This window comes from Leptonychotes weddellii, chromosome 10 (assembly GCF_054177405.1).
Source record: "Leptonychotes weddellii isolate Sample4059 chromosome 10, ASM5417740v2, whole genome shotgun sequence".
NCBI classification, from domain to species: Eukaryota; Metazoa; Chordata; class Mammalia; order Carnivora; family Phocidae; genus Leptonychotes; species Leptonychotes weddellii.
The window spans coordinates 115,213,823-115,237,957 of record NC_138378.1 but is presented as its reverse complement, the minus strand read 5'-3'; the positions used below and the strand labels follow the sequence as shown (position 1 = coordinate 115,237,957).

At 43.3% G+C, this 24,135-nt stretch overlaps 1 long non-coding RNA gene across 1 annotated transcript; it reads right to left on the bottom strand.

The window, feature by feature from the left end:
* Positions 1 to 1,839: 1,839 nt before the first annotated feature.
* LOC145723729 (uncharacterized) lies at positions 1,840 to 23,169 on the bottom strand. Its single transcript, XR_014148983.1, has 3 exons — positions 22,857 to 23,169; positions 14,703 to 14,948; positions 1,840 to 3,282 (listed from the first exon to the last, which is right to left on the bottom strand). It is a non-coding gene; the product is annotated as an uncharacterized LOC145723729 (long non-coding RNA).
* Positions 23,170 to 24,135: the final 966 nt, after the last annotated feature.

The following is a 24,135-nucleotide window of genomic DNA, read 5'->3' as shown; positions in this document are numbered from 1 at the left end:
TTTAACATTGAAATGAAAACACGAGTTCCTCTGGGGGATTTTTCTAATCTGGTTGCAAATAGCAGATGACCAAATTCACCAGTTTCTGTAATTCACTAGACCTGGTAATCACAGCCTCCAGATCCCTCCAAATCCCACTGCGGGGACGCAGGCAAAAATAGCAAGTGAGGTCAGCCCCCAAAGGGGAGAAGAGGGCCCTTGTCATCTAAATAAGAGGAATCAAACCGTCTTTTAAATGCAAGGTTAGGAAATGCTGTACTCTTGCTCCGATCTGTGTTTGTGCTGTATCACTTAATTTCTCTCTCTCCCTCACTAGCAAGTCTGAATGTCTGCGGGGAGCCAGATGCCAGGGAGGAATTTGATGCCAGAGCGGATTTGCCACGAGGCTAATGAGGCTAGGTTTCAGGGCCCCTCCTGCATGCCTGGCCTCTTCCAAGGCCCAGGTAGGGGCCCCAGCAATGTGTTCATGTTACCTGGTCATGTGGTTTTGTAAAATGCACATATGTAAAGAGGGTGCCTCTTTACATTGTAAAGGCTTCATGTTGTAGGAAACCTGAATCTGCCCCAAGAGCAGCCTCAATCTTGTGGGAGGGACGTCCTTGTAAACAAATGAATTGCCAACTGTATTAGAGAAACTAAGGTGGAAGTCAGGGTATAGTGGGACACAGAGGGAGGAAGACTGACCTGCTGAGAAAACTGTGGAGGGAGCTTGAACTTAGGTGGGGGATCTCTTCTGTTTCACTAACTGGGTAGGTAGCGATTTAGAACTTAGGAGGGGAGTCTATTCGGTATATAGCAATTCAGTTTTGATGCCAAACCTGGACTTAGCATCAGACTCCATGAGTTAAAGGCTCAGACCTTCATAGGTCTGCCCTTATTTCAAAAGTCAACTGTGCTTTGGCGGTCCCCCAGCCCGGCCACCGGCATTTCTGACCGACTGGCTATAAATTTGGCTATAAATGTTTGAAAAATCTGATAAAACAACTCACAGACCTCAGGAAAGCACTAAACTTACAATGACAGTTTTATTATAAAGAATACATTAGGATGAAGTCCAGGAGAGAGTGCAGAGGCTCTGTGCCTTCTCCCTGTGAATCAGCGCACATCAGTGTGTTCACCACCCCGGAAGCTCCCCTTCTCCTTCCCGGTTCCTCCTTACCCCTTACCAAGGAGTGTCTGTGGTTTGGCAGAAGGGAGTTCTGGCCTTCTTGAGTTGGGGTTTTGGTCCCTGGGTGTCTTCTCTACCCTCCTGGTAGCTACTTGTCATGCTGGTGTTCTCTGCCCCAATCTGCACTGATGTAACCCAAGAAGGCTCAGGAAGAAGCAATTCAAGATTCCCCATTTTCTGAGTACAGCCAGCCTCAAAGCCGATGCAGCTCTGCTCAGGTGGCTGAGACCTCCCAGAACTCTAAAAGGAGACGGGGGCACATTGTGCCGACACATTCATTGTCCCTCCTTAATAAAAAGTACAGAGCAGAGAGAGTGTAGGCCCTTTCAACCTGACGCAGTCAACCTCCTCCTCCTTCTCTCTCTCTGCCCCCTTCCTACCATCTCCTGCCAGACCCTCCTTCTCTCAAGGAGCAGCAGGCTTGTATTTACTCTCTCGGGTGGCATGGTGCTTCCTTCACTCTGCGGCAAACCCTAAGAGGTGCTTGATGGGCGGACTGACTCACCATGCATCCTCCCTTCCGGGGACCCCATGAGCCTTGCTTGCATATCAGAGGTATCCCTTCTTCTTTTTTTTTTTTTTTCAGTTTCTTACTTAATTAAAAACAATTGAGATAACTGTATATTCACATTCAATTGTAAGAACTAATACAGAGAGATCCTGTGGTTTCTTCTGTACCCATTCCCCCCCCACCCCCCAGTGGTACCATCTTGGAGGACTATAGTACAGCATTACAACCAGGATCTTGGCATTGACACAGAAATGCCCCCCAAAAGAGGACTTCTGTCACCACCAGGATCCCTCATGTGGCCTTTTTATACCCCCAACTCCTTTCCACTCCTGTTTCCTCCTTAATATCTACCAACCATTACTCTGTTGTCCATTTCTATTCGGAAAGCTGCTATAAATGTGTGCACAGGTTTTGGTGTAGAGCTCAGTCTTCATCACTGTGGGACAAACACAGACACCCCTTTGTGAGAAGTTTGAATCTCCCCTTTGGAAGGTGGGCATCTTGAGCAGCCATGGTGGAGGTTAAGGACTCAGAAAAACACTAGATAATGTACGAGTAATAATTCAGAATACTGGTCTGTCAGACATATATGATGGCAAATTACCATACACATTTATTTGCCCATGTAAGAAAAGATGCCTAATACCTTTGCTTTCTTAGGTAGAATGGCAGTTCCCTCACTCTACAGCAAACCTGAAGGGGAGAGGCTTGATACAATAAGAAATAAGTTGTATGCGTAACTTTCCAAATACCATTTTGCATTCAAGGCTACTTTCCAAATGCATGTAGGCAGGCATGGGTCCAAGGTCCCTGGAGAGAGCAAGATTGGTTTCTTCTTCACACGATGTGGGAGGTACTCACCACTGTGCTCAGACTGGCACCATCAACCCCAGGCTTTCAGGGAGAGGAGGGGAGCCAAAGAAGTTTGGGGCTTTCACCCTTTCAGAGTTCAGATCACTAGTGTTTCCATCCTTGTTTTCCAGTTCAAGGGACCGAGGGAGCAGTGGAGGTTATGCCAGCCACCGAGTGCCTAGTACTTGCTGGGGTAAAGAATATGCAGAACAAGAAGACTGACCCAAACGTAGGTCGAATTTCATCGCCATAGAAATCCCTTCTATAGGGGAACTGGCTTTCTTTACATGTTCCTACTAACCTTCTCTTACGACCTATATTCCCCTTCCTTTCCTGGAGACCTAATCTCTCCAGCTTTCTGGATCTTGGGGTGTGTCAGACACAACGAGCCCTTTCTTGGCCCATTTAAATTTTCTTCTTCCCTCTCGCGTTTTAGTGAGGATGTGTGTAGAAAGAGGACTGGAAAAGATGGAGTGTTCTGGTTTCTTTTTCTCTCTCCTCCGATCCTGGATTTCAGGTAGTGCGAAATTCACATTTCAAAATGATACAGGATCAGCTTCTCCGAGAAAAACTAATAGGTCAGCATTTTCACAGAGTGACTGTCGCCAAATGCAGTATATGCCCATGGTATTTATTCTTCTGTTTTGGGGGACAGCTTGTGCAGTTAAGTGCCCAGGTGTCTCAGGTATTATACACGCTGTACCCGTGACTTCACCACCCAATCACAAAGGGGAAGAGCGTTTCCATCATCCTGGGGGTTTCAAAGAAAGGTAAAACTTTAGAGCAAAAGAATGTACAGTAACCAATAAAAAAAAGAAGGAGCTTTTTTTTTAAATATAAAAATATTTCAGACTTAGTGTTTAGTGAGGTGAAAAAAGAAAGTAATCTCCAGACAGATGAGCCATGCCTGCTAGGAACTCATGAGTCACACCATGACCCTTTTGTTCCACCTCTTTAATCTCACAAATATTGAGAAACTGCTATGTGCCGGTCGCTCTGGCAGATCCTGTTGTAAGAACTTTAAACTTAGAAACTCATTTAATCCCGAGCACAGCCCTGGGAGGTAGGTATTGTTATACCCATTTTACAGGTAGGGAAAGTGAGGCAAAGAGAAGTGAAGTAGTTTGTCAAGATCATGCGGGCAGAGGACAGTAGAGCCACAGAAATGTACACATGCAATGTAGTTTGGTAGGACCTGTGACGGGAGACAGAGCTCCACAGGGACATGAAAGAGAGTGGGGATTTGAGGTGGAAGGGTGACGGTATTTCAGCTTCAAGAAAAGCAGAGGGCAGTGAAACAGCAGGGCAACTTGAAATAATCATGAGATTGTGCTTGATTGGAGCTCAATGTTGACACGAAAGGGAAGGTGCTATGATAACTAACTCAGGGACCAGATTCCTAGTGCCTTGTATGTCGGACAAAAGGGTTTGGAAATGATTTCCCAGGTGCCTGGAAGACCCCAAAGAGTGTTAAATATGACCTAATGTGATCAGATTTGCACTTTATAAAAGTATAAGGGGAAATATGAAAAGGAATGAGGTTGGGGGAAGGGGGAACCAATGACCAGGGTCCCAGTATTTGAGGCAGATGAAGGAAACAGCGTGGTCCAGAATCATTCCTGGTTTTGTGCATTACTTGACTTGAGGGGTGATGGGAATGCAAGATGGCAGCAGGAGTAGAGGTGAAGGGATGGACGTACAGTGGGGTACCCCATAGAGCTGAGCATAGGCTGTGCTCCGTGGAGCTGGAGCTGGGGAGAGGGATGGGTCTGGAGTGCAGACAGGAGCATCATCAGTTCACAGATGGGGACCACAGCCTCTGGAGTGAATGAGATCGCAAAGCCACAGAGGAAATATAGCAGAGAGTTGGGGCAGAAATCCAGGTGATCACCAGCTTATCAGGGATGCAGAGAAAGAGGAGGGAAGAGGTCAGAGAGGCAGGAGGGAAACAACACATGAATGGTGTCACCAAAGCCAAGAGACAAGGAGTTTGAAGGAAGGAGGACTCAAATGTCAACTGCCATAAATAGATACCTACAGCAAGGGGGTGAGGGTGGTTCTGTCCAGGAGGATCTGCATGTGCCATTTTCATCTTCAGAAGGGGAGTTTTGTCTTTATTATTAACACGATTCTCTGACTGATGCTTCCCATCCAAATAGAACATTTTTCTTTACACATGCAAATTGGGTATGGATGTCACCAAGGTGGACGGTGACCGGGCATGGGCAGAGCGCGCAGGCTTGCGTGCTGACGCTCGAGTCCCGTGTGAGTGCATGTGCGCAGAGCTGGAAATGTAGGGGACGCAGCAGCCAGATTTCAGAGCAAAACAACGAAGGAAGTGAACGAGCTCCAATCGTCCATTTAATACCCAGAATTTTTAAGTTCTCCAAATCTCACCCAAAATCAATGAAACTGTTGCTAATTCACGGCAATCAAGCTTTTCTTCTGAGAATATAAATTCCTGGGCTTGTAGAACCCGTTCCTACTTGTTTGAAGAGAGTTATGGAAATGCAAGAACGGTGTGAAATGTCTGCACCTCCCTTTTCTGAAAGGAAGCTCTGGGTCCCTGGGGGACCCTGAGCTAATGAGTCTCGGGCTGGTGAGTCATCGCCCAGCCTGGACTCAGAGATGCTATCAGATTCATTAGCCACCTCCAGCGCCTGCAGCAACCACAGAAAGGCCATTAGCTCGGCCACGTGCCCTCCCTCGTCACCCCACGCCCACCTGTTCCGCCTCTAATTGAATATTTGCAGACATGCTGGGCATTCGTTACTAAAATGTATCATTCTGCACACAAACACCCTTTGATCATCTTGACAGGAAACCAGAAGCGCCACGTACTTACTTGGTTTAGCAACATTGTCTTTGCAAAAACTATTTAGAATGACCTGAAGACTATTTTAGAATGTCTTTTTTTTTTCCGCCGAGAAATAAGTCTTTCCAACTTGCAACTTGACTGAGAAGTATCCCATTCACTGTGGGCCAGAGTTCGGGTTTCTGGCCTCGGCCCGGATGCAGGCTATAGGTTACTTGTTTGGAAACATTTTCCCTGAGTGGTGCTGCTTCTGGTTCGTGGCCCAGTTGGCAGGAGACGTGGCCGTGGTCACGCGGGGTGGGGGGAAATTGCACGCTCTCCCCATCACTTAGCTGAGCAGCAGGCCAGCATCTGTCCTTCCTCAGACAGCCGGGGGAAACCTGCCGGACCACACGGGCTCAGTGGTACCTCCGTGGGGCCCCAAGCAGAATTTTTGAGCTGTTGAAAGGAGGAGCGTTTTCTTTCTTTGGCTCGGTGGGGTCCAGAGCCGTGTGGGAGTCTGAGCAGTCGTCTAAGTGGCTGGCGGTGGGCTGCTTTCTGGCTTCCTCTGTGCAGTCAGCTCAGCTGGGGTCTGCGGACTGCATGGGGAATGAGTCGTGACTGATCCAGAGAGCTGGGCAGATCTGGTTTCAAGGTCTGTCCCGTAGTTTGCTATTCTACCCCATCCACATTTTTGCCATTGACATGCCATAGATCTCCTGACATGATGGGACTAACAGACCATGGGCTTTTTGGTCGTTATTTGTATGTTATGGTTGGTTGGTTGGTTTGCGATCAAGCTCCTCTCTTGCCCTGTGCCCCTTCTCCTGAAATGGGAGATAATGGTCTTCGGTGTGTATCCAACCTTTCCTGGCATAGATTTCACAGGCTGTGTGAAACTGTGGAGACTGAGCTTGGTGGAAAGAATCTGGAATTTGAAACTCTGTTTCCAAATGTGGCTTCATCACTTAACTGTTGTGTGGATTGCAAGTCTCTTGGGTTCACTGAGCACGTTTTCTCATCTGTGAAATGGGGATAACTGATGTCTACTTTGTGAGATAAAATATGTCAAGAGCCTCACACAGTGCGTGGGGCTCGGTAGATAATTCTGTCCTGTAAGGACCTTCTCAGAGCTCTGGAGCCGAGGGAAGGATGGGCCCACCCACCCCGGAAGAGGTCCCTTCATGCCTGGAAGGGCTGCTGTCTGGCGGGGGACCTCAGTCAGCAGGACTGACTTGCCAGTCAACTCAGTCTAGAAACAGGAGCTAGATTAATAAAATAGTAGCAATGCACACATAGGTACTTGCTGTGTGCTCTTCTCAGACCTTATGTCTATTAATTCACGCAATGTTCACAGCCATCTTATGAAGTAAGCCCTATTATCCTTCTTTCACATGTGAAGAAATGCGACCTCAGATTGCTGGAAGAGTTACAGAAAGGTCACACGACCAGCAAGCAGGGGAGTTAAGCACTGAAGGCAGGCGGGCTGGCTACAGAGACCGAGCTCACAACCGCAGCACTCAGACTGCCTCTGCGAGTACAGTCCTCCAGTCATCTCGATGATAATCTCAGAGTCCTATGTTCACTGCAGAGTACACTGCACTCCAGGGTGGGAACCAGCTGTCATATCAGATCGTGACGCCTCAGCCAGCTTTCAGGATGTGTCAAAGGCCTTCCCCTCTTATGGTCTCTTGTGGGATGTCCCCCGGCCACGCGTGCTTCATGTCGCTGAAGCTGCAGGATTGAGGTGTTCCCACATCTTGCTCACACTTCCTTTGAATATAGTTATGAAGCCTGGGTCTTAAAAAATTAGAGAAATGGCATAATCTGGGCTGTGATTCTATGTTTTTTGTTTTCAGTGCTATGCAAAGTTGTCATCGCCAAATCTTGTACAAAGAGCTGCGATTATAAGATCATAAAAGACAGAAAGAAAGAAAGAAAGAAAGAAAGAGGAAAGAGAGGTTCTGCACCTGCAAACATCTAACTGTCTGTGTAAATTAAGAGGTAGGAAATGACTGTCCTTCCGAGTGGTGCCCGTGTTCCTAAGGATATTTTCAAGAAATGTAGTCAAGAGCCTTCCAAGGAAATATTCTCATCCAGTGTTATGAGCTGAAGGGGGAATTGAGGTGTGTTTTCCTCAGAACTTATCTGGCTTCTTGCTTCTACCTCCCCCCAGGCCCCAAGTTCTGGATTTAGCCCCAGGTCCTGATGGTTTTAAGAGCATGTGTGAACGGGAACCTGTGTGTATATATATGTGTGAGTGTGTGTGTGTGTGTGTAAGTGTATGTATGTGAGAGTATGAGTGTGAGGGGGTGAGTGTGGGGATGTGGGCGTGGTTTAAAGAATGCTGTCAGGATTCAATAGGGAGATACTCCAGGTGCTGGGGTGACTTTGACCTTGAATCCTGTCTGGCCCTAGTTAATGGGATTTTCCCTTGTCTTGGTTCTCTCAGACCCTGGGTCTGGCACCATTCCGTGTCTAGTCCCAGTCTCAGAGGCTTTGCCTTCACAGCCTAGAACGTGTAGGGAAGAAGTGCGTCACGCTCTTTCGACAGAAAGAGGAATGTGTTCACAAGCCAGGCATAGGTCCACAGTCTCTTTATCTATCGTTTCCAAATCCAACATAGTCTGAAAACTGAAAGATTTTTTTTTGTAACTTACATCTGACCTGAGCATATTTGGCAGCAACACCTGATGTGAACATTAGCTATTTATACTCCTAAATCTTCCTGTTCGGTATAGTGTTTGTATATTTTGTTGCATGAACTATTAACATATTTATTTGGTTTTGGGTTGCTGCCTCAGAGGGGCAGCATAATACATTCACATCATACATTCACATGCATCATATCACTTTTTTAAAATCTAAAAATATTCTGGATTTCATAATACATTTGGCCCTAAGTATTTTGGATGAGGGGTTGAAGTCTTGTAATTCCATTTAATTCTTGCCAACAGTCTTGTGAAATAATGATTATAACCATATTAAGATGAGAAAACTGATATCAGAAAGCCTGGCTACTTTGTCCATGATCACAAAACCATTATGAGGAAGATCCAGGATTAAATATGTGCTTTTCAGGTTCCGAAATACATACCTTTCCCATGAATCTATACGGCCTTCCCAGCTTCCTTAGGGAGGTAAGCCACGTGTCTGAATAATATGGGCCAGGTTGAAACAGGTGCATGAGCAGGACCATGGGCAGTACTCCAGAAACTCACCACTCAAGGCGTGAGCCTTGGACAGGCAGCTTTGGCATCATCCGAGGTCTCGTTAGAAATGCTGAATCTCGGAGCATACTCAGGACCTCCTGAATCAGTATCTGCATTTTATCAAGACCCCTTTTCCCCCACACTACCAGGGGCTTCATCTGCATATTGAAGTTGGAAGAGCCTGGGATAGACGTTTGGGGAGGAATGGACCACATGCCACTCTTCAGTTAGCGATAATCCCTCCTCTGATAAGCCCTATCGGCTGTGATTTTGCCACAGCACACAGATGCCATTCTTGAAAGGTCTCAGAATGGCAGAATTATGAACTTTCACCAGGATCATACTTCAGGGCAGAAACCTCTGTTGGAGGGCAAGTGAGGAGGAGGGAGAGGAATGGTGGCTCCCAGTCCAACAGTGGTTGCCAAAGAGAGAGATGTGCCCACAAAGGTTAAACAATTGCACATTTGTTCTAAAAGTCGATTGCCTTACTGTTTATTTCCCAAGGTAGTGCTATTTTTCTACTTATCAAAGCAAATCCGGCAACTGCACATTTATGGCTGGAAAAAACTCAGAGAACTGGTCTACCAAATAAAAGTATCAGACCAATCTAAATCATAATTATTAATTACTTGCTCATCAGGGGTATGATCCCAGAGCAGGGATTCTCAAATTCGGCACCACTGACAATACAGACTGGACAGCTCTTTGTGGCGGGGGCTGTCCTGTGCACGGCGGGTTTTTAGCAGCATTTGTGGCCATGACCACAAATAAAAATAAAAAATAAATATATATTTAAAATATATATTTTAAATATATATATATTATATATATATTTTATTTAAAATAAAAATATTTTCAGCTACTGTTCAATGTCCCTGGAGGGTAGAGGTGTTGGGGGATGGGAGGCGGGGGTGGGGGGTGGGGGATGGGGAGGGAGACAATACCACTCTCAGTTGAGAACAACTGCCTTAAAACTTCTTGAATTCATTTATTTTTTCTGTCCTGTAGCTTGCCAAGATCAAGATATGACCTCCTGATGATTCGTCAAGTAATCAGCACTTGGCTGTTACTAAGCAGGCCTCTTCAGAGAGAAGGTTTTCAAATGAATAGACAAAGGACAATACACATAACTGGGCATCGTGATTGCACTGAGGACAGTCCCTTTGAGAAGATTCCTTGTCACATGAGCATCAGTTCTCTTAACCAATTGTATTCAGGAGAGTTTATATGCTGTGAAACTTAATACATCTGCTCACCTTGGACTTCTTGCCTATCGGACAGGTCATGCAGGAGTTTTTTATAATGAAAACTCCTATGTTTGCTGAAACGCATGACTGAGAGGATTTGGGGCTGGAAGTCAGGTTCCTGGGATAAAACAGAAGGCAGAAGGCAGGCTGCCCACTCTCCACGGGCTGCTGAGAGGAGATACCTAATGAACCCAATAATGGGAGAAGGCTGAGAAGCATGAGTTCTCTTGCCGATTCTGGCAAATCAAGACTGTGCATAGTTGATAGCTCTCACGTGTCTACTGGTGAAATCCCTGAGAAAAAAATGTTCTTCATTCTCCTGCAGAGAATGAAACTAATCTAAAGAGCCACAGAACTTGTAATTTCTGGAGGAAAACAACTTTTTCTTGCTACTTTAAGAGTTCCTGCAAAACCAGTAGTACTGGCTGGAGGTGGCCTGAGAAGGAGCAATGGTGGGACCATGGCATCAGCAGCAGATCATCAGTGTGAACACTGAGAGGATCAGCGGCTGTGGTGGGATAGAGATCCCTTAGACAAATTCACTGGGAACTGCATTTGGAGACCCTATGGTCATAATGGGCAAAGTCATCAAGTCAGAAAAAATGCTGACTGTTCTCTCCAAAATGGGTGTCCTACTCTCCAGATTCCTACTCAAAGTAGGGTGGGTTAAACTAAGATTAAACATGTAACCACATGTAACCAGTATCCTGACCTTCCACAGGAGACATGGAGGGAAGAGGACCCTGCTCTTGATCTCATGGGGCTCACTGTCTAATGAGCTTTTAATAACTGTGTTCTAATTGAATGCTAAACATATAGCTTATAAGTGACAAATGAGCTGATTGGATGCTGAAATAGTGATCAGCTGTTGGGGGCACACTGCCATGCTCCCACCATCATCCCATCTCTTTCTTTTCTTTGTCTTCTGCTCATTTGTACGTTGCTTCACAGGGCTTGGATCATCTTCCCTCTTGCTACTGTCACTGGGCTCAGTTACCACTTTTGTGCCCCTTTCATGCTGGGTTCTGTATTTATTCTTTAGGTTGAACTTGTCTTTCATAGCCCCTCTCTCCACTGCCATCCAGGGCAGGTCTTGGACTACCCAGCCTGGTCTAGAGCATTGCCACCTGAAGTGTGGTCTGTGGGTCTACTTGGTAATCATCTGCAATGTGATAAGTACGAAGATGGAGAGTGAGCTCTTAGAAACTTTTAATAGCAACCTTAAAGAGCAAATTTTTAAAAGATTTTATTTTTTTATTTGTCAGAGAGAGAGAGAGCACAAGCAGAGGGAGAAGCAGGCTCCCCACCGAGCAAGGAACCAGATGCAGGACTCGATCCCAGGACCCCAGGATCATGACCTGAGCCGAAGGCAGACGCTTAACTGGCTGAGCCACCCAGGCATCCCACAGAGCAATTTTATAATCCAATAATACTAATCTAATCTAAAGTATTAATTACATATTAATCTAATATAATCTAATAATAATACAAATTGGGTTTTTTATTTTGTATTTCTTTTCATCTCTCTCTTTTTTTGGTAATTCATTTGGAATACATTTCACAAATTTTGGTCTTCTAAAGATTGAGGAAAAACAAAATTGCTCTTTATGCAAGTAGTTTAAGAAGCACTCACAAGTCTGGGGGCCCCATCGGGTTGCTAGACCCCAAATGACCTCATCCTTTGTCTTTCATCTTACCTCTCTTAGTCATTCTGAGCACAGAATAACCCAAACCTCTCCTCAGAGAGGCTGGTCCAACTGATCACACTTAGTAAACAGAGTGTGTTCTAGGTTAGCTCTGCTCTGAACTGTGGTGAGGCTGGGCATTGACTAACCCCGTGGTGAGAGGTAGGCGAACACCTTCTTAGCAGAAGAAGGAGACAGTCCCTTCTTTTTGATCTGCTGTATGGCTGCTCATTCCCCGAGTAGCAGCAGAGCTGCTGAGCCAGCCCTGCACTTGGTGACAGGGGAACTCCTGTGGCTGTGGACCTTTCCTATTGCTTGTTCACCGTGCGGTGGTTACAGCTACACTCAATGCGTCACCCACAGAGCGGCAGTTCTCCCCAAATGGAAAAGGCAAAAGGAGAGGACGCACATGTGCTTATGAATCCTCGGAATGATCAGATTACACATCAAAATGAGAACTTTGGTAAATGTCAACGTTAAACACAGAAAAGTGGGCAATGTGAATACTAAAAATGTTGGAAACCTTTCTCTGGAATTTTCAGTATAAAGATACTTTTTGAAGGAAGTCCTGAGAAAGATCCTGGGGCAATAATTAGAGAGGCTATGTGGCAGAGATAACCAGCAGGGGTCCGGAAGGGATAGCTTCACAACTCGTGTCCACGGGAGCTTGAGCCTCAGTTTCCTCCTCTATGAAACAAGGGTTCTTCTTCCTTTTTTTTTTTTTTTTTTTAGGTTTTATTTATTTATTTGAGAGAGAGAGAGAGCGTACAAAAGAGCATGAGCTGGGGGAGGGACAGAGTGAGAGAATCTTCAAGAATCCTTGCCACTAAACACGGAGCCCAGTGTGGGGCTCAATCTCATGACCCTGAGATCATGACCTGAGCAGAAACCAAGAATTGGATGCTTAACTGACTGAGCCACCCAGGCACCCCCGGAAATGGGGGTTCTAATGTGACCTGCTGCCGGGTCAATGTAGGATTAAAGAAGTTAATACAAACATATCAGTCATTTAAACAATGCCTCAGACATCCTGTGGGCAGGTTGATTAAACCCTCTGGGCTTCAGTTACTTAATCTATAAAATGCAGAAAATAATACTCCTGACCTCAGAGGGTTGTCCTCAAAGAACACCTTATGCCGTCAGCTCCATGAACGTTAGTTTTCTTTTCCGAAGACTCCATTCTGAGAAGTCCACAGAGCACCGCGGATTTGTCTGATGCTGTGTGTGCTGCATGGTGCAGTCCTCAGGCTCTATCAGTAGGCATTCTCAAAGTGCTGTTGTGTTTTCAAAAGCAAATTAAAACTGGTGGAGGTTTCTAATAAGCCCATTCAGTCAGTCATTCAACAGACACTGAGCAAGGGCCTGCTTTGTGCCAGTCATTGTTCTGGGCACTTGGGGTGCGTCTGTGAGCAGAATGAGCATTCTTGCCCCCAGGGAGCTCTCATCTGGGGAAGGGAGGTGATCGGGCCAGACACTTGGAACAGAATTATATGGCACAGTCGAGAGGGGTGAGTTCTATGTCAAAAAGAAGTGGGTCTGGATCAGGAAGAGTGGGAGTGGGGTTGGCCAGGGAGTGGCGCAGGCTGTGGGAGTTCACAGTGTGGTCCTGGTGGGCCTCATGTGGAAGGTGTGATTTCAACAAAGCCTCGAAGTTGGTGGAGGAATTAGCAAGTGGAACCTGTGGGAAAGCATCTCTAGGGGAAGAAACACCAGAGGAAAGGCCCCAAGGCAGGAGTGTGTCTGTTGTGTTTGAGGGACAGGAAGGAGGACCAGGTGGCCAAACCCAACACCATGATCTCAAGTGCTCTTGATTTTTCATAAACTCAGGCCCATGGAGTCTGGAAAGGACTGCTCCAATGGGCAGAGCCCTGGGGTGACACGGCACCGAAGCCTTCCTGCCCTCTGCTACATGACAGTAGTGTCCAAACTGGAGTTGTGGGTCCACGCTATGGCTATGTCTCTGTCCCTGAGTGTCTCAAGTCGTCACACAATCCCTGTGCCTCCACACCACACTGGGCCTCTCCAGCAACAACTAAGGCCCAGCCAGAGGGAATGTGGATCCCACTGCCATGAAACTGACAGTCACTCTGTCCTATTTAGTCTTGGGGGGGGTCCACCCCAGGCGTGGCAAGCTTTCCTCTCTCCCCTCTTGGAAGATGAAGGATTCCTCAGACAAGCTCTACTGTCTCTATGAACCTCGGGCAGGAGGAGCAAAGCTATGCTGGTGCTGCGTACCAAGATGTTTTGTTTGCCAGGCAGAATATTACAAGAGAACAAAGGCTTTGGTTGTCCTCAGTGGGGTGAACACTGTTCCTCTGTGGCAGGCCTCCCCAGGCTCTGTCTTCCACATTATCTTCATGGCCACTGACACATCAAGTTTGGAATGACAAAGGGCTGCCCACTTTCCTCTGGGAGGACAAGGGTGGGATGCCTTTCACAACTCACTGATGGTCTGCTTTATTTCAGGAGACTCATATTTGTCTCTTTGATAAATAAAATAAAAAAATAAAATAAAATAAAATAAGACACTTAATGATATAAAACAGAAGTCATGTCAGTGGTAGATGGCCCTGTCTTACTTTAAACTGGGGCCACATTTTTCTCTAGAGTGGGGTTGTGGGTCATGAGAGGCCCACAGAATTAATTTCTTCTAGCACCTTCACGATAAGAATGAGGACCCTGAGACACAGAGAGGTCAGCTGGCATGCCCAAGGTCACATGGTTGGTGGCCAAGCTGGGACCAGCATCCAAGCCTCCTGCTTCCAGCCCAGCAAGTTTTTCACAATATTGCAACTCCAAGACTGACTTTTTTCTCAAGTTTTTTTGTTTGTTTGTTTTTCCTCCAAGCCCACTACTAGATATAGTTTTCTCCTCCCATTTTCCTGTTAACTTAAGGCCAACTAGTTCATTCTGCCTTCAAACCAAGTCTCATATTTGCCCCTATATATGAGGCACTGGGCAAGAGCTTGGGGAAAATTAAGAGCAAATAAGAAAGACACGTCAATCCTCAAGGCGCATAAATTCTAGGAGGAGAGACCATCATTAAAAAATGCACATAAACATAGTACTGTATACCAGGAAGAATGATAGTATCTGCTCAGGTTAAGTGCAAGGACAGGCAAGTTTTGCTAGAAGAGAAGGGATAGAGAAAAGTGAGGGGGGTGGCGGGCCATGCCAAGTTTTCATCTAACTTTCTTCCATTTATGAAGAGAAAGTTCTGTTTGGAAACTCACCTTGTCATTAAAAATTATCAACACCCCGAGTTTCCATGTTGGTGGGAAAGGCTCTGGTTGTCGCAGGAATAGAGTGTGGGTATTTTAAAATGACAGCTTGAAGAAAGCCTTTCTGTTCTCCATGCGATCACCATTTTGGAGTCCGAACGAGAACCTGATATTGCTTGTAAGTTGATCTCACTCCTTGAGGTCACTCTTCATAAATTCTCCCAGAGTCCAGGGCCTCCTCTTAAATATACGAGGTGTCTATCAAGGCAGCACAGACAACGTTATTTGAAGGTACATCGTGGGACAGAACAAAAAGTTCCATGTGAGATTAACTAAAAAATTTATCCAATGGAATATTTGTGCTTCACATATTGTTATAACACATATGGCCCTGGATTGAAAAATAAATATGATGTTCCCAGTTTGAATGAAACACTATTTTCTCTGTGTTCCCAGAATATTTGTGCATGGTTCTATTGCTCAGTAACAATTCAACTCGCATGTATTCAGCATGTACCATGGTGCCAGGAATGTGGCAGATGTTGAGGGTATAGAGGTCGAATAAGAAATTGACATAGTCTTCTCATTAGTATTGAACACAATATCTTAATATTGTAATATTATAATGCACTGTGGGAAATGTAATAACCCCTAAAATCTACATGACTCAATATAGTAGAAGTTCATTTCTTGCACACAAACGTCTAAAATTTCAAGAAACTTTCAAGAAACTCCTTAAGATCAGTTGTGTGCCTTTCCTTTTTTTTCTTTTCCGTTGTTCTTTTATTTCTTTTTTTACTCTTCTAGTCTGTTGGAAGTGACAGCTGGAGTCCCGGCTACCATCTTAGACCCTGAGGTTGAGGATCATATCCATGGATTATAGAGTGGAAGGTTAAAAAATGCTTAAGGCCCTGCAAGACTTTTTGGAACAAAGTGAAGGAAGTGGACTTGCCTCGGATTTTATGTGAGAAAGAAATAAACTCCAATCTTTTCACTGCTTAAGTTCCTGTGGGATTTGTTAATTACAATTGAACCTAATCTTAAGTGACACGTAAGCAGAGGGAAACACCTGTAAAAGACTTGGAATTACATGGGGATTCTGAAAAGAGTTGAGAACTTGGTGTTGCTGTAATATAAGGCGCTTAGCCTCCCTAAGACAGGGATAGGCAAATGTTTTCCTTAAAGGTCCAGATAGTAAATATTTTAGGCTTTGCAAGCCACATGATTTCTGTTGTAATTATTCAACTCTGCTATTGTGCAGTGAAAGCAGCCACAGAAAATAGTGTAAAGGAATGTCAATAGCTGTGTTTCAATAAAACTTTATTTCTAAAAATAGGTGGTGAGCCAAATTTGATCTGCTTAGAGGATAATCATGCTGTATTGTTAGATCATTGATAATTTATATATGAGCCCCTCATTTTTTTTCCAGCTATATGTTCAGGTACACAACATATGATGTTGGAAATGGAGACTGTTCAGCTGACGTCTGTGCAGTGAGCAGGTGAATAGGCTAAGCCAGTCCTCTAACTGTGCTTATTTAGATCTACTCTGAGTGCTAGGCGGTAATCACCTAATTCATTCCTTCCCACAGATCCCCATTTTTCACCTCTACTAAGAGTTTTCAGGGTCTTAAGTGAAAGAGGAGACTAGTGGTGGGATATTTCTAGAAGCTTGGCAGCTTACAAAAATGGGAAGTTTTAATTATTTGGTGGCTGAGCCTTTTGGCATTTTTCTCTATTAATGGCCTGAGACTGATTTGAGAGAGGTCTCCTCTAATAGAGCGTTACTATACCCACGTCAAGCAAGAGGTTTTTACAGCATTTGGGGGGATATCTGTTCACGATGGAAAGTACTCTGAAGTACGGGACAGAAGTCTTCATTTAGTGTTTTACTTTGCTGGGACAGAGTGTGGAAAACCAACTAATCCTTGTAAGTCTTCTTCATCTTTAAAATGATCCCAGTGCTATCTACTTCAGAACTTTCCTGTGGGAATTAAAATAACTTTTATCAAGAATACAAAGTGCCTTGTGCTTTGTGGTTCAATGGGAGTTGCAAAGAAATTACATGGATTTATTCTTCAAAACCAAAATCAGAAATGGTCAACAATTTGACCTGTCTTCTTTGCCCAAACTAGTGAGAAGCATTTGTTTAACAAAATGGTATTAAATTCTTCCCATATGCCAGATAATATAATACAGGTTTGAATCAATTCCTAAAGTGGGAACTCTAATATTGGTGGTGGCATATTATGGGGCAGAATGCAGGAGCTTAGGAAGATGTTTGCATGAGCTGGTACATCTTTAAGTCATATCCCTGCACTCAATGTATAAGAAAAATTCTAAAAGGTGGAGAGGACAAATTGGCCTTTAAAAACACATTAGGCCTTATGCATAATAGAATTCAAATCATTGATCCACAGTTGGGAGCCATACAGACAGGAAGCAATAATGTCAGGAATTCAAATGCTTAAACAAAATTGGATCTAAATGGACCAAAAGTGAATGTTTCTCATATGGATCTAGAATGCTTCATACTAGACTTTGAGCAAACATTTGGGGAATTGGCAAGAGCAGAGAATCTGCAGATGTTTTCCATATACATAGTATATATTAAATAGCTGAGTGAACTCTAGAATTCAGGAAATGTTCAGACATATAGGGAAATTATTAAGTGGATAAAAATCTGTTTGCTTTCCTGACACCCTCCCTCTTGTCTAAATCAATTATGAACATTCATCTAATCCACCCATATAGGTCACAGAAACTCACACTGATCAGAACTCTGAGAAAATCTGGAAACTGAGAAGTATTAACTAAGCTTTTATCATTAATTGTTATGCTTCCTTTTTTCCCTTCTAAGCTTTTATTGGGAAATTTTCCCCAAAGCTATAATTACACTGAATAATGACAGAACTTACTTAATGAAGCAGAGAGCAGAAACTTTTTGAGATAGCAAAATTTGCAACCAATTAAATATTAATGAAAAATAGTCTGTCTCAGAATCCATTTTTTTCATATTCATTTTATCTCATATTTTCATTTAATCTGCAGAAAGTTCAATCATCACTTATATTAGAATTAATGAAATAAAAAATGTATGAATAATTTCATGATTTTCCCAAGAGCAGTTTTTCTGTACCAATTAAGAATATGAATGAAAAAGAGGTTAAAATCACTGTAAAGAACCATACATTTCTAGATTATTAAAATAAATGCTATCAAATGGTCATCATAATGGAGAGAATAGCTTTATTAGTATGTGTGTCCAGTTGCTGATTTTTTTTTTAAGTTTTTATCTGGTTTAGTTGTAGAATAAAGTCCTGATGTTATATATGAGTAATATCTCAATCCAAGTGACATTCCAAATATTTATTTCATGGGGTAGGTTTATGCTAGGGTACCAATTCTCTTTTATTTTAGTTCTGCAAATAGTATACATAAAACCCAAACTTTTTTATCTTAGAGTGATATGAAGATTTTTAAGTAACAAAAAGTATACTATAAGTAATATCAAGTGGGTAGGCAACATACTCTAACCAAAGATTGATGACAAAATGTTATGTGGGAGCTTCAGGTGCCGATTTCCTAATTTCAGGGTGAATGTCAAGACTTATCTGGATTCAGGGATTCCCTCTGTCAGCTCAGTTGAACAGTCATGGAATCTTGGATACTAGCTCCCCTCCTGTTTATTTAGGTATAATTTTTGCACTTCCTGCCTTCTCATGAACCACAGGCCATGCAGCAGCTATGGGCTGCATGATCTCGTCCACACCTGGGCCACAAAATCCTTCTTCCTCTATTCCTATCAAGAAGGGAAATAGGACTTTTTAATAGGTGGCAGCCATACTGACTGTCTTCTAATATTTTCTGTCTTCTAATATTTTCTTTTTCTTTTTCCTTTTTTAAAGATTTTATTTATTTTTTTTGAGAGAGAGAGCACAGACGGTGGGAAGGGCAGAGGGAGAAACAGACACCCCGCTGAGCAGGAAGCCCAATGCAAGGCTCGATCCCAGGACCCCAAGATCATGACCTGAGCCCAAGACAGACACTTAACTGACAGAGCCACCCAGGCACCCCTCTTCTAATATTTTCTAATTAGCCTATTTCACTGGAATCTTAGTTCCTTGGAGGCAGGAATTCTATTTGTCTTGTTTACTATAGGTCCCCTAGTTCACAGAAAATTATGTGGCATAAGACAAACAAAAGAAGTATTCTTAATGACTTTTCCAGAGTTATTTCCTACAACTTTTGGCTTTACAAGGACCCTTCTGCAAACTCAACCTTGCTCATTTCTATATAGTCTCTATATATCAGTTAATATTTATTTTTCTTTGTTTATTTTTAAAGATTTTATTTATTTATTTGACAGAGAGGGGGAAAGAGAGAGCGAGAGAACACACGCAGCGGGAGAGGCAGAGGGAGAGGGGGAAGCAGACTCTCCGTTGAGCAGGGAGCCCGACGTGGGGCTCAATCCCAGGACCCTGAGATCATGACCTGAGCTGAAGGCAGATGCTTAACTGACTGCGCCACCCAGGCACCCCATATCAGTTAATATTTAATATAGAAATTTACATAGTTATTTATTTATAAATAACTATAGTTATTTACATTATACTTGAATTTGTCCAAGTGAAACCATTTATCCTTAACCGTAAAGCAATATTCTTATTGAACCATTGATAACACACTAAAAAAGTGGCTAGAACTACACCGATCCAGTCACTGCTGACGTGAGAGAAACAGAACAAAACAATAATGGCTGAATCAGGAAGACAACTGGAATCATATCTTACTAGTTTGGTGGGGCTCCTGGGTGACAGTCAGTTTGGTGTCTGACTCCTGATTTCAGCTCAGGTGGTGATCTCAGGGTCATGACATCGAGTCCTATGTTGGGCTCCACACTCAGTGGGGAGTCAGCTTGAGGTTTTCTCTCCCCCCTCTCTTGGCCCCTCCCCCCTCTCAAATAAATAAATAAATCTTAAAAGAAAATATTTTACTAGTTTGGGGACTGAAGCAATGGGACATAGAACTTTGAAAACTTTTCTAAATTGCTTTAAAAAAAGAAAAAGTCAAGATTTGTTCCTTTTTAAAAATCTCATGAAGTAGAAGTAGATGTAACTATTCCATGACAATCACAATGTGTTGATAAGAGTACTTTGTTTTAAAAAGTCCCCCAAATATTGTGATGATCTTTCACTGTGCATTGTGGTGTTAGCATCTTATTGTTTCCCGTGCTCACATATTGAAATTATCTTGGCATTTTTAATAGTATCCAGGCCTAGAATCTTCTTTGTGTTCAATCGGTGGTTTTCCTGACTAATACCTGCTTTATTTGTGCTCCTTTTGCCTTTTACTTTTTCTAAAACGATTTACTCCATTCCCTTAAATATCCTTCAAGGTCCTATTTCAAAGCAATTCTTTTATTGTCTGTGTCAAAACTCACTTCCTAAGGTAATTCAGTTCAATTTTATGTAATGAATTGATTTACTGTATACCCACTATGAGCCAGGCATTTTGCTGGGCATCGAGGATATCATGCTACACAAAGTACACATGATCCCTACCTCCATGGAGCAAAAGAAAACCTTCTCGTAAGATTGAGATCAAGTGTGGGATTAATATAATCACGTACATACATGGCAAAATTACGGCCAGGATCAAATGAGTTTAAAAACGAAACAACAAACACCAGTAATAAAGGAAGTAGGAATGAAAATAAAAAGTTATTCTTTTAATACACACACCATCACTTCAGGGTGCCCACAGCCCCTCTCCTATGCCCTTCTCTGGCCATTACCTCTTCTTCTGTTCACATAAAAGGTGGACTTTCCTAAGGGGGGTGGTTAGTTCTGAGGTCCGGCCTTAAAAGATGGAGGGGCTGAGGATCAGTGAGAATGGAAGGACAGTGATCTGTAGGAAATGGGTGTGGAGCCTAGGGACCTCATTGCAGTTTCCCTTCACCAAGAGCTCCCAATATCAGTTTAGAAATTCAAGTTGGGGACATACTGAAGGCTCTTTCTGGGTAAGAGTGGGCTCACTTGGATAATCTTACCATCAGCCACAAAAGAAGCCAGAAGAGAAATAAATATTATCTTCAAAAAGGTGAAGGAAAAAATACCTTCAACCCAGAATTTTATTCCCTGCAAAAGTTCACTCAATACTGAAAACAAACTAATTATAGTTTCATACATAGGAGGACTTCAAGATTTTACTAGGCACAGTCCTCATTAAAGATATTTCTAAAAGATATACTTTAGGAAGATGACAAGTGAACCCAGGTAAAAGTAACAAGAGTAAGTGGTATTGAAATCAGTAAATCATGTCGGAAGCTATTGGTTATAAAAGAAACTATTTCATATCAAAAATATAAAATTAAAATTCCAGACAGCAGTGATAAATTTGTAATGCTCAGTGACCATTACAAATAAGAAAGTATGCGTGTTCTAGAAAAAGACAAAAACCTAACATACTTTAGACATTTTCTAAAAGTATAAATAAAGGTGTACATTTAAAAATTAAGAATAATGACTGTGAAACTAGAATTGTGATTATAGTTTCCCAAACACTAGAGAAGGAAAAATTTTTAAATCAAAATAAATGAGAAGATACAAAAATTACCATCAATAAAAGTAAGTCTGGAAAGGAGAAAAAAAATGTAAATGTTGATTCACAGAAGAGAGTGTGGTAGAAGACAGTGAAGAGCTTGGACCCCAGGTCTCTGTCGATACCAGGGGGATGGCTAGGGCTTTTCTCTTCTTCTTCTTCTTTTTTTTTTTTTTTTTAAGATTTATTTATTTATTTGAGGCGGGGAGGGACAGAGGGAGAGAGAGATAAGAGAATCCTCAAGCAGACTCCCACAGAGTGTGGAGCTGGATATGGGGTTTGATCCCAGGACCATGAGATCATGACCTGGACTGAAATCAAGAGTTAGCTGCTTAACTGACTGAGCCACCCAGGAGCCCCAAGCCTCTGGCTTTTCTATCTGATGAATACTCTAGGCAGTGAAACAGCAGTAGGGGCCAAAGTTCTGCCATATCATATTGCATTGGGTGCTAGCCCCTGCTAACGCTGGGGAAGGGGCTGTGCTTCCCCACTCATGCAATTTAAAAACCTTAGAGCTCAAGAGATGGAGGGACTCGCCTTACCTACTGAGACCCAGACGTAACAGATCCCTGTGCACTGTCCCGGGTATAACCGGGAATGGGTACCTGGGAAAGTGAATCTTATGTGTCAGCTTGGCTGGGCCTGGGTGCCTGGATATTTGGTAAAACATCATTATGGTCATTTCTGTGAAAGTGTTGTGCATGAGATTAACATTTAATTCAGTGGACTTTGAGTAAAGCTGACTGCTCTCCATTATGTGATTGGGCCTCGTCTAATCAGTAGAAGGCCTGCATAGAATACAGACTGACTTTCCCTGAGCAAGAAGGAATTTGGCCTGCACTGCAACATTGACTCTTCCCTGAGTCTCCAACCTGCCAGCCCACCCTGCGAATTTTGGACTTGGCAGCCTCCGTAATCATGTGAGCCATTTCCTAAAAATAAATCTCTATCTCTTTCTCTCTCCACACACACACACACACACACACACACACACACACACAATTTGGATTTGATCTTTTGGAGGACCCTGACCCCCGACTAATACTGCCCCCAAACTGCCTCTGCTCCTGTTTCCGTGAGTTTCTCCTAGTAAATATTTTCCATAAAGTATGGTGTATTTGCTTTTCTGTGTTCAAAAACAGGGAAAATACACTTTACCAACAAGAACTAGAGTACAGTTCTTTGTACAAACTAATAAAATATGCATACCTTTAGCAACATTAAGAAAACACTGAGAAATGTCATTGATAGACAATATTAAAAACGAACAAATGGCAGAAAAACAGAAACAGTAAAGATTTAAAATTCTTAAGAAGATAGTCTGAGAAACTTTATGCCAATGAATTTCAGAATTTCGACAAAGCTGGTATTCTTCTAGAAATAAACCATACACCTATTTTTCTTTTTCTTTTCTTTAAATTCAGTTAGCCAACATATTTAGTTTTTGATGTAATGTTCAATGATTCACTAGTTGCATATAATACATCTATTTTTAAGAAGAGAAGACATCTGAGTAAGCCCATAACCATTACTAAATTTCTTGGGTAATCAAAGTTTTTCTTACCAAGAGATTCCAGGCTCACACGATTTCCAGGTAGATTTCACTAAATTTTCAGAGAAGAGGTAATCCCCATGCTAAGTCGGATGATGCAGAGAATTTCAAAAGAGAAGAGTTTTCTAACTTATTTTATCAGCCAATATAATTTTCGTGCCAAAATAAGAAAGTTTTGATCACTTATGAACATAGATTAAGAATCCTCATCATATATTAACAAGTCAGATCTGTTCGTGTACACAACAGCGTCAGTTTTATTTTACTTGCGTTGCTGTTTGCATATTCATGTTTCAGTGAACTGTGATGATTTCAATGGTGGGAAAGACAGATGCTGCATAATGAGCCTGTGTTCGAGGGAAAGTGGGCACAGGAAGGTGTCGAGACATGAAGGAATAGCATCTAACCTAGTCCTTGGTGTTCAAGAGGGAATGACAGGCCTGTTGTTAAGAATGAAAGGGTTATTCAGGAAGATAGAATCTAAGGACATCTGAGGCCAACGGGGCAGAGAAACACTGTATTGAGAGCTCCCGGCAGCTCTGAGTCACTGGAGCAGCGGGCCTGTGACAAGAGTCGGGCACGAGATGAGCTTGGCTGTTAGACCTGCTCCACGGAAGGTCTCCCGTCCTGGGCCGGTTCTTACCCAGTGTTCTGAATCGACATCCCCATGAATGCTGCTTTGGCTCCCGTGTTCCTTGACCTTCCACCAACTGTCGGTATCCCCTTAGTCAGGGCAGAGGTGATGCTGTTTAATCTGTCTGTGAGTAAGGAGTGTTTCCCCATGAATCTGGAACAGTTGTTTTTACTCTCGTCTTCCCTTTGCCTGCTCTGGGCCTTGTCTGTGGTGGGCCCTCAACACCTCTTCGCTGACTGATTAATGGCCAGTTAATTAAGTCAGACACATGGCTCGACTGTTGTGGGGAGGAAACCAGAAACAGATGGAACGTGAAATGCTGGAAGAATTTGCAAGGAAGGATGGGGCATGGAAACAGGCGAATTCACATCTTTAAAGAAGCAATGGGTCAACAGGCGGGTGGGGGCCTCAGCTCTCCTTCCAATGAACAACATTTCCACACAGAGCCCAGGGCCAAGGGACTTGGAGTCAGTGGTCTGTGCTTGAACACAGCGTGTTGCCGGGTGGACGAGTGGCCTTCAACCCCTCGTTGGAAGCCTTCTGAATGACCGTTCCCTCATCTGAAAATGGGGAAAATAGGTACTTCACATAGTTCTCGTAAAGACCACACAAAATACTGCCCCATGACAGTGCCTTAAAATCTGCAAGCCGTTACTG